Source organism: Cupressus sempervirens, chromosome 10 (genome assembly GCF_028749045.1).
Source record: "Cupressus sempervirens isolate cs-2001-9-10 chromosome 10, ASM2874904v1, whole genome shotgun sequence".
Classification (NCBI taxonomy): Eukaryota; Viridiplantae; Streptophyta; class Pinopsida; order Cupressales; family Cupressaceae; genus Cupressus; species Cupressus sempervirens.
The window spans coordinates 944,409,498-944,421,548 of NC_143127.1; positions in this window are offsets into that span (position 1 = coordinate 944,409,498).

Here is a 12,051-nt window from a genome sequence, read left to right on the forward strand (position 1 = left end):
TGATAAATCTGTAAGCCTGCATTGGGAGAGGTTTGGGCACCAATAGTGATTTCCTTCCGATCAATAAGGTCCTGTACATAGTCTTTCAGTTTCATGCATCTAAGGGTGGTGTGACCGTTTACCCTATGGAACTTGCAATACTCATTGTCCTTGTACCATTCAGCTTTGGATTGGCTTGGATCAATTTGCTGGGTAGGAGGAAATTTGATGAGGTTTTCCTTAGCCAATTTCTCAAAAATAACATCCAATGGCTCACCAAGGGGTGTATAGTTTCTAGGTGCAGGTTGGAATCTGGGCTTTTGCCCTGCAGCTACATTGATGGCATTAGCTTGATTGTTAGACCCTTGAAAGTTGGGTCTTGTATTGTGGTTTTGATAGCTTTGGTTATTTCGTTGTTGGTAATTGATAGCTTGTTGGTTGTTTGTTTGATATTGTGGGTTAGACTGGTTTTGAGAAGGACCAACAATATTCACATGTCTGGTGTCAGTAACCCCATCTGTTGCAACATGCTTGTTTTTGTTCCAATAGCTAGACCTGTCATTGGAATGTGATTGACTTTGGTTGGCCTCTTTGTAAATTTTTACCACACCATCTTTGATGAGTCCTTGCTCAAGGATCATTCCTTTCTCTTTGATATCCTTATAGGTCTGCAAACAGTTCATGGTCATGTGGTGAGCCAAGCTGGGATGTGCATTATCAATAAACATTTTCACCACATGGCGTTCTGGCAAGGTGCAGGATATGCAGGTGGTAAGGGTTTGCCATCTTTGCAGGTATTCGGCAAGGCTTTCTCCACCTTTTTGCTTGGTGTGGACAAGATCAACGATTGATAGCTCTGTTTCAACAAGATGGGCATATTGGGATACAAATGCCTCAGATAATTCAACAAAGTTTTTAATTGTGCCATAGGGGATTCTATAAAACCATTCAAGAGCTGGTCCAGCCAAGCTTTTGGGAAAAAGGCGCAAGAGGAAGACATCATTGTATGCCACATCCTGGCAGTGCATGTAAAATTCTTTGATATGTGTGACAGGATCTCCTTTTCCTCTAAATTTGTCAAATTTAGGTACCTCAAAGTGTTTGGGAAATGGTGTCGTGGTAATGGCTCTGTCAAATGGGTAAGGACACACATTCTCAAACTTGAATGTCTTTGGATCATTCCCTTCTTGGATGGCTTTCAGAGTTGTCTTCATTTGCTCCCATTCTGAATTGATAGGTGATGGCTGGGGTGCCCATAATGTAGGAGTGCCTTGAGGTAGGTATGTGCTGGATGGGGCCATTGAATATGGATGGTTATGAGGGATTTGCTGATAGGGATTGTACATTGTTTGGGCAGCTGCATGGTGGATGACGGGTTGTTGAGGGGGAGGTGGCGCATATTGCTGCATGTGCTGCGAGGCTTGCTATTGATATGGGATTTGAGGTTGGGATTGAGGAACATAAGCTGGTTGTGGGATAAATGGATTGCTTTGTGGAGGTAAGGTATAAGATGGTTGTGAGGCTTGAGGAAAGGATCGGGGGGCTTGTGGGGTTTGACCAATATATGTGGGTTGTGCCCCCATTGGGATGGTATCTGCAAATAATTGGTGGTTGGCTGGGGTGGTGGATTACCTCCTAGAAGTGGCATTGAAAAGTAGTTGGTAATAGGAGGTAATGGATTAGTTGGTGGTGGAGGTGGTGGGAATTGAAAGCTTGGGAATGGAATTGATGGGGTTTGATAGCTTGGTGGTTGGATTTGGAAGCTTGGTATAGTGGTGGCGGGAGCTGGGGTCACTTGGGAGCTTGGTAGAAGATTGGCAATAGCTTGTGGGATTTGATAGCTTTGTGGAGTGAAGGTAGTAGCTTGTGGATTTGTGGCTGGTGGTATTGAGCTCCCAAGACCTAATGGAAATGATGGGATTGTGCTTTAGGCTGTGGTGAACAAGCTAGGGGCGATGAAAGGTTGATTACTTGGCCCCATGGGTGGCATCCCTGTTGTATATTGCTGAGGTTGGCCAAAGATGCTAGCACTGATTTGGGAGATGGGTGGATTTGGAAGGCTGGGTTGGGGAGCAGCAGCAATAGTGAAGGGGGTGAACAGTGAGGTGTTTTGGGTAAAGGGGGTTTGGAGTGGAGAGGTATGAACCAAGGATGGAGTGGTGGTGGCTGGGTTGGCTTGCGACATGGAGATTTCAACTTGGGTGGATGATGGTATGTTTGGGTCTGTTGGGTCATATGGATTGGTCGGAGGCTCTTCTTTTGGAATATATTGAGGATAATTTGGATCATAAGAGCCTATGGGTGGTGGCAGCTGCCCAAACAATGGGTGAGATGGATCTGATAATGGAGGGGGTCTTCCAAAGTCAAAGGTTCCTACATTGTCCCTTCGAAAATTAGCCATGATTGTCTCTTTGTTTTTGTCTATAATGGCATTTACCAATACTGCATTTCCTAGTTGGTTCATGAAAGCTTCAATGTCAGTAGGTGATGGCATAGCTGGCTCTAGGATGAAGGATGGCTGAGTGCTCAAGGGGGGTAAGGCTGTTCAATCGAAATGATAGGGCTCCATTGTTTCTTTCATCTTGGCTAAGCGAGTGACGGGTGGCATGAATAATGCTCCTAGGGATGAGATGCAATAATGCTGATGGATGCAAAAGGGGGAAGGCTTTTCTATGCAAATGATTTCCTAGGTTGAGGCAAAGCTATATGACAAAACCTAAGGAGGATTGGGTTGGGGATTCTAACTTTAAAGATATGTTGTCAAAGCACAAAAGGTCTTCTTTCCTATGTGCAAGCTTGGTGGTGATTGTGTCAACTTAAGGATAGACTGATGATCCTTTAGGAAGAAAACGAGATTGACCACCTGTGGATCCCAACCTTTAGCTCAAGGTGATGAGGGATAACAAGTGACAAAGCTAGATTACCCTAGACAAAGCTCTGTCAAAGGGATAACCTTGGTGAGATTGGTGGATTTGGAAGATTTTAGGAATGGCAAACTTTTAGCAAGGTGACAACAATTTTGAAAGCTTAGATGTGCAGATTTTGGATTGTTGGCTAGATGGTTTGATTCTAAATGAGATGGATGAGCTAATAATGCTTAAGGGGATAACCTAAGATGGCTGGCTTTTCTACAAAGATGACTCTAAAGTGAAGCTTATCCAAGAAGATGTGGAGAAACAAGGGTGTCTAATCATAGAAATCATGCCTAGTTGGTAAGGCATAAGCAGGATTAACTCCTGGATGTTGGCTAAATTTGATGGTGCGCTCTAACCAGGCCTCTTGAAGTGCTTCGTCGGTAGCTTTGTCCTCTGCTTTGTGGAGTTTGGCAATTCGTGGGCTTGGTGTTATTTCTTTTCTCTTGGCTGAAAGTTCTTCGTATGCTAGAGATGGCTTGAGTTTGACTTTGTGAAACTTCTGTTTGGGTTTGGGTTGTTCCGACATAAATTCCTGAATTTGCTTGGCTTTGGGAGATTCTGGTTGTTTTGCTTCAACCTGTTCAACTTCTAAAATAGGCAGTGACTACGCTAAGTGTGCCCTAAGCTAGGATTGACCAAGTTTGGCAAACATTCATTCAATAAATAAAAACAAGCAATAGATAGGAACACCCAGATAGAAGTTTGTGGTTCTCAGAATGTGATACCTGCGCCGAGGAGTGTGTATGTTCTACAAATGTTTCGATCAGTCACTCCAAACACATTAACATCCTAGATGGTTTTCTGCAAGGCTGACAATTGGTTTAGCTAGGGAGTCCTCGATATACGCAAGTTACGTGAGGCCCAAATCCATAGATGAGACCAAAAGGATGTCACACAGCCGAGAGGAGCGGTAACCCACTTCTCCTCTTTCACTTCTCAAGGGTATAAAGTTCCTTGAGGCTTAGCCCGAATGACAAAATCTTGATCCCAAGAGAGGAGTCTTTCGATTCACCTCCTGATTCTTACACTCCGCCAGAACGCTGGAGTTGAGGTCGTCCAAGGGGTGATGAAATCTCCAAGCAGGCCTCCTAAAAAGAAACAAGGTTTTGGGTCCTAATCTTATGCACCCAAGATGGCCTCGAAAGACGACAAAGGGAGAGAAGACTTGGATGACCTTGGGCTAAAAAACACGCTTGTTCTTTTACCAACTGACTCTTATGTGTGCTAATCTAGACTTTGCAAGCACTCATGTTTAAGAGACAATGTTCAATTCCAACTTGAAGCGCCAACAAAAGTAAATCGATTGAAGAATGCAAACAATAAGAAGAGTTAGGGTCAACAAAAGCAAACTCGCGTGCCCGGAGGCCCTCCACGTCAAGTATCGATTAATTTTCTTTAAGGCATTCAAGATTGAGTGTGAGTTTGTTTTAAGCCCAAAACAAAAGTGTGTGAGATTCGATTTCAAGCACACGCCCGGAGGCTCTCCACGTCAGTTGTTGTTCAATTTTAGTGCCCAAACTTGAAGTGTGATCGATTTAATCTAGAGTTTTGGCCATTTAAGAATTTTGATAAAGTTAAAGCAAATGTTCAAAGACCAAGTGAGTGAGTTAGATTGTGGAACATTTAACACCTTTTTCAAGTAGACCCATCCCCATAAATGGCGCTGAGATTGCAACCAATGGTTAATATTTGATGGGTGATTAGAAAAGAGGTGAGTCCAAGGAACTACTCAAATTGATTTTTTCAAATTTGTATTTTAACTTAACAAAGTTTCTTAAATGTCCAAAAATCAAACTTTACCTAGATTGCATGTGGAAAAGAGATTTGTTTTGTTCAATTTTAGAAGCTCCAAATGAAGTGTTTGATATTGCAATGGTTAATTGATCCTTGGCATTCAAGATTGGATTTGTTGTTTTAAGCATGCATTCCAAGGAAAGTTGATTTTAATCCATGACATTCAAGAGTGTGTTTTGAGCAACATTCATTCAATGGAAAATGTGTTTAACCATTCAAGTTCATTTTTTTAGCAACATGCATTCAAAGACAAATGGTTAAACATTCAAGTTCATTTTTTAGCAACATGAAAACCTGCAAGAAACATGGTTAGTGGTTCCATATGTGCTCCAATCTGCAATGAGACAAAAAAAAAAAAAAAAAAAAAAAAGTAATTTAGTTAGTTAGCCAAAATCTTCAAAAATGAGAGCTTAACTATGGGGAAAAAAATTTTAACTTTTTTGGCTGTTTTTTCTACGCATAAAAATGCTTTAAATGGTCTAAATCCTACGGAACCACTAAAAGTCAAATTTTGATTTATAAGCAGGCAACATAAGCAACATAAGCAGGTAGAGACGACAGTCTATCAAGCGGAGACGCCAAAATACGAAGACGCTGAAATACAGAGACGCTGGTATTCGAAGACGACAGAACAGATTTGCGGCACAGAAAAAAGGTGACAAGCAGAGACGTCGATTTGCACAGATGCAGATTTTCGCAGACGATGATTTGGATTGGCGGTGGCGGAGACGTCGATTTTGTGCAGACACGGATTTTCGCAGACAGAACAGGTTGCAGACGCCAAAACTGCGCGAAAAAAGTTGAAAAACGCGAATTTTTTTTCAGATGGTATTTCTTCTTCCTAAGTGCGTTCTTTAACCTGCAAAAATAAGCAAAACACCCTCATAACACACTCAAACAACAACAAACATTAGATGGTTAGAAAAAATGACATATAGATGAAAATAGATGATTAAATGACCCATAGTGGGGTCCCACCGGGCGTGCCAAAATGTAGAACAAGATTTAGTATGCAAAGAACATTAACAAATAAAGTAAACATTCACAAACCAAAAACTAAATTCACATATATGCTTAGACAAAGAAAGCAAACAAGAAGTGCAAACCTCACAAGAGAAAACACTCCATGCTTTCTGGATTCTGTAGATGTGTCCTTTTGCTGTGGATGTATGCTCAAGATGCTCAAAAGCTACTTCAATGGAGATGGGTAATGGCAAATTGGTAGCTTTGTGAGCTCTCAATTTGGCATTATAAGGGTAAGATTGATGGCTTTGGTTCTCAAAATAGCATGGTAACTTTAGCTCAAAGATTGTTGATGAAATGGCTTGGGATGGGATTCAATTTATAGGCTAAAGGGTAGAGGGATGGAGGGCTTAGATGCAAGGATGGATGAAGGCTTAAGGAGGGCTAAGATGCACTCAAAGGGGAGCACATGGATTGTGCTTGTTTAGCACCAATGGGAAGGTGACACTTGTCACAAGGAGGATGAGTGTGAGAGGGTAGGGTAAAGGGTTGGTTAAAGGCATGATGAGTGGGGTTGAGCATGTAAGAGGGATGTAAGAGGAATGAGTGTGGAAGAGGGAAGAGTGTGGAAGATGGGTGTAAGAGTCATGAGTGGGCTTGTAAGAGTCTTTTATGTTTTGTAAGAGCACTCATAACTTAGTGGTTGGTTTTTTTGAGGGGAGACTTTGGTTTGGATTAGGAAAGTCTTAAACTTGTTTAAGGAATGTGACAACATTAGGGGGTGGATTAGGCTTGGGTTTAGGATTAGATTAGGGATGTTAGAGATGTGCAAGTGGATGGCATTAATGAGGGTGGGTGAGTTAGTGGCTAAGCTTGGTTAGTATGGGTGGATGGGGTGGATTAGGCTAAATGGAGGATTAGAGATAGGTTAGGGGTTTTTGAATTTGAGGATTTCATTTATCAAATAGATTTATGTAATAAATGGGGATTTTTGGAATTAGATAGGAGAAAAGGATTTAATTGATAAATAATAGATTATTTGATTTATCAATTAGGACTATAGATGATTAATTAAATTAATCAACTAGGGATGGCAAAGGATTAATTAAATAAGAATTTAATTAATGATGCCTTTAGAGATGGCTAAATTAGATTACCAAAGCAGTGTAATCAAATTTAGGTGTCTACACTACCATTCTGAGCTTGTATCTCTGATTAATCATTTTTGTCCATTCCATCATCTTAATCTCTCTTGATTATTTTTTTCTTATCTATCCCCCTTTCACTTTTCTTCTTTCTTTCTTATCTATCCGCCTTGGTTTTCTTTCATATCATCTATCCCCCTTATTTTTGTCACGTATGTATGTGGTTGGGGTTGAGTAGATGGAATCAAATCATATTTATCAATGAATGGTTTATGATTTTGAATGATCATGGAAAGAGCATGATCCCATGTGGTTCTTACTGATTCTAAAACATGAATATTTATCTCCAAATTTGCAGCTAAATCAATTAAGTTGTTAGCAATTGAAAAATTATGATCCCTTTGAACTAGATCTATTATTGAAGCCAACTCTAGTTGCATAACCTCCAAGTGAAGTATCAGCATTGATTGTATGGAGATAAGTTTGGCCCACATTCTATTATCTAATGTATGTAGCTCGGTCAACCTTCCTTGTGAAAACAAATAATCGATTGTAATGCATTGAGCTTGATTTAGCTGATTGAGAGATAAAGTTTCTTGATAATTTCACATCATCCTAAATCTTCTGAATGTTTGTGTGAAGCTCATTTGTAAATCTTGGCACATCACAAAGAATATTGTACAAATTTTGTATTTTTTGATCTAGTTCTTCAACATTGGAAGAAAACCAATGGATTACACCAATACATAAAGATGTCATCAATTCAACACACACAAAATTGATCATAATAACTCACAAACATATTTCATATATAGAAGTCAAATGAATTCTTCATTGTCTCTTTGAAAATGTACAAAATCAAAAAACCTTAATGTACATAGTGTAAAGTCAAAAGTTGCTTTGGAAAATTTTCCAACATTTTTCCTTAATAAGAGTCTCCCAGGGTTAAAATTTATTTAGACCGTATAGAGTGACATGCAATTTTTTTATAAAACCGTAAGTATGACACTTTAAAATATTAATAAACCACAAAAATTCATTATAGACAATGTAGTATTTTATTTTATAATAAAATTGTATGCTATATTAAAATATTTATGATAAAACATAAATTTATTTAGATATTTTAAAATGATAAATAGAAGTGTTTCTAAATTTGTAATGTATATCTTTTTATATTCAATATCAATTTAGAGTCAGCACTAACCAACCATACAAAAAAGAATTTGGAATCTTGATATGCAATAGTAATATTAATTTAGAATCTTTTAAAAAGAGAATATATAAATTTAAGAAATTTTTATTAGAAATTTTTACATATATTACGAACTTACTTATGTGATATAAGATTTCTATGTTATTTAGTGTATAATATATCAATTTATAATCTATATGTATATTTAGCAACTTGTTAAGGTGATTTAACATTTATATCTCATATATATATATATATATATATATATATATATATATATATATATATATATATATATATATATATATATATATATATATATATATATATATATATATGAGATATTTATGACTGTTTTCTACATTTTTTACTTTCTATATTTTTCATAAAATGTAAAATAACAGACATTAAAATGAACAAACCGTCATATAAAAATCCCCTATTAATTACCTTTCCAAAACTTTGTATTTATAGACTCCTATTAAAACTAAGTCTTTGGATAAATAAATATGCTAATTAGGACGTGGAAATTATTCATAATTTCACAACCTACTCTAACTTATACAAAAGAAAAGTCAAAATCCCAACTCAAGAGTTACAAAGGTGACACGTAACTTCTATAAAAAGATAGCATTATTTGGACACTGTCTACGCAGTAACATATATGCACCATTATTCAATGGAAGTATAAAAGACTTCCACTATTTAACACTTGAGAGGGGTGCATATATGTTGCTTGTATCCACTGGCGATTCTCTGAAAACCCAAGCTACCGTTCTTAAAATGAGCAATTATGTTTTCACAAGTTACATGTTCATGAACAACTAACTTAATCTTCAAGGAAGCGTATTCCAATTGCAACCATTAGAGATTTCCTTTTTTTAAATAAACCATTGCCAATATTAGGAACTGGAGTTTATGAATCCTGTGCGCTTGTTCAAATACATTGGTTCCTATATCACAACCAAGGTACTTGTAATCCAAGAGCTTTGCCTCCTAACTATGTAAAATTATCTAGTGTGTGGAATCGCATTTCCTTGAGAAAATTGAGTCAAACAACTCACATAGTTTGCAGGCCTGTCTTTGAAGATAAACCCCTCCTTGCTCACACCATTCTAAACAAATTCAACAATCTGAAAAATTCCCTCATTCCTTAACTTCAGAGAGACATTCTCTGAATTTGAACCGGTCTCCTCTGTCCACGGATGATATATGTCTCTTACCAAAAGCCTCTGCCATTTTGTGCACTTTAACTCTAATGCTATAAATAGCTATAGAATTTATTTATACTCCTGGCAATTGAATTTGCTCGAAAGTTTCAAATGTTTTTGACAAATCTATTTCTCTGTAGATTTCATGGTCCAGCTATGACATGGGATGATTCGGGCATTATGTCTTACAGTTGGCTTGTCAAACCGGACTAAGTTGAGAGTTTCGAAACCTTTTCTTTAAACACAATTCAATTTGTGCAAATGTAAACACTATTGCCGCATGTCATGAGGCAACATCCTTTTTGGGGCATCGAGTCAAACAATTGACCTACATTCTGCAAATATGTCTATAAGAGTGGCCTGTAACTGCATGTCCGGCTGAGATTATTTTCTTTATCCTTCGAAGGGTTCCATCAGAAAATCTTTGATTTGTACCTACCAACTGCAAATTTTCGCGAGAGTTGGCATGAAGTTTCTTGAACAAAACCGTAATAATCAAGAAGTTAAGGTTTGAGTTTAGGAAATGTAGAAAGTTAAGATTTGAGGGAAAAGAAGTAAAATTTGATGATTTGACTGAAAAATGTGAAAGTTGGAGTCGGAGTTAGGAATTGGGAAAAGTTAAGGTTTTGATATTTTGTGCGAAGAGTAAGATGTTTATCAAAAAGGTTTTGTATTTAGTGTTAAGGTTTGTAAAAAGTTTCTGTCAAGAATTCAAATATGTGGTAATTAATATAGCACATAGTTTGATCAGCGCCCTAGAGCACAAATCCTCTATAATCCTTCTACTTGCCTAATTCATGCCCAAGGGAGGGAGTTTGTTGGTTGCAAGCTCATCCAAGTAAGGAAAATATGTCTTCTTAGGTTAAGTGCTCCTAGGAGCACAAAATCTGCATCCTCAGGGAAATTTTCAAAATGGCAAAATCCTCCTCCCTATGTCATGTGTGCCCAAGTTAATATTCAATGAAAACAATGAAATTTGGCGAAGTATGGAAATACCCTCTAGATCTCAAATGAGCCTATCTAAGACAAGTGACTAGAGACATAAAACTGAAATTACTAAGGAGATATTTTGATGAAATATAGTGTCTGACAAATTACAAGAGACAAAGGTGCAAGAAAGATCCAAGATGAAGAAATCCAATCCAAAGAAGTTCAAATACAAATCAGAAATTTAGTTCAAGGCATTCAAATACCAAAATTTTAGTTCTAGACAATCTAACTCAAGGCATTCAAAGTTTAAGACATCATGATCATAGTTCAAGTAAAAATGTAGAAGGAAGAATGTAACATCAAAGGTCAAGCCCTCTTTTCCATCATTTGACATGTCTTTACGTTCTCAAAAGATGGGATCTAAAAGTAAATCTTAAGGCTCAAATTTCTTTTCCAACTACTTGCTGGTCTTTTTGAGGCTATCCCTTTTTGTTTTGGTTATCCGAGTCTCTTTCGCCTATTGTTTTGTAGCTTGACATGGTTCGGGATTAAATGTCTTCTTTTGTAACCATGGGGTTTCAGGATCTCATTTAAAACCTATTTAGGTGGTGGTAGTGCACTATGTTATCTGTAAGGCCACCCTGGTCACCTTGTTTTGTCAGGTGACCTGTTTCATCTAAGGGTTGTTGTTTCTAAGTTAGGGCTCCATTAAAAATTAGAAGATTTGTAAAGGGTTTCAAGCACCCTTCAAAACATGTTTTCCTTAATCAAAAAGCATCTTGAATTTCCTCCAGAAATCCAAAACCATAGTCAAGAAATTGTGTGATGAAAATATTGAATGGCGGAATCATTGCTAAGGGAGACTAGTCCATTTCAAGAAGGTGAATTCTCAAGCAAGTACATGGAAGGAAGAAAGTGTTCAAGGTGAGAGTTCCAAAAGATTTGATCAAACGTAGAACATTGCTTATTCTAGACAATCTAACTCAAGGCATTCAAGGTTTAAGACATCATGATCATAGTTCAAGTAAAAGTGTAGAAGGAAGAATGTAACATCTTGAATTTCCTCCAGAAATCCAAAACCATAGTCAAGAAATTATGTGCGATGAAAATATTGAATGGCAAAATCATTGTTAAGGGAGACTAGTCCATTTCAAGCTGGTGAATTCTCAAGCAAGTGCATGGAAGGAAGAAAATGTTCAAGGAGAGAGTTCCAAAAGATTTGATCAAAGGTAGAACATTGCTTACAAAATGATGCAATCATAGAACACCACCTGATGCTGCATGACACCCAACATGTTGGCATGATTCCCAATCATCTTCACTAGCTAAACAAAGATCTTCAAGTCAACATGTCCAAATTAGTTCCATTTAAAGAAGGGATTTGAACATAGTATACTCTAGGAAGACAGTCATTTATTGCTTAGTGGGCATCACGGCGGCAGAATAATAAAAAAGAGGGGCCATAATTTGTTGCTATAGGCACCTACAATGGCGAAGAAAATAGTAGCTGGCAACTACCAAATTCTATATGTAACATGCCTCCCACCCCAGGCGAGTGGCATGCTCCAAAAAACCATTCCTAGATTTCTTGCTAATAATCTGTTTAGGAGGCCATAAAATTCTAGGGTAGGGCTCATTATGGGTCAAGTTTGACCCTCTCCCACTAAGTGGGTGACACTTCTCTACTTGGTCCATGTGGACCTGCTTAATTATGATAAAACCTCTCTCCTTGACCTAATCCTAAATAGAGGTGAGGTGGCAAATTTTGGATCCTCTATTCTATTTCAATCTAATTCACACATTGTAATTTGAAAACCTATATATGGGCCCTACCTTCTTGTTTGCAATTAATAAAATAGGGAGATAAATAGATAGATAGCTTATTAGAAGAAAAAGGGTACATTCTTGTAAGACTTGGG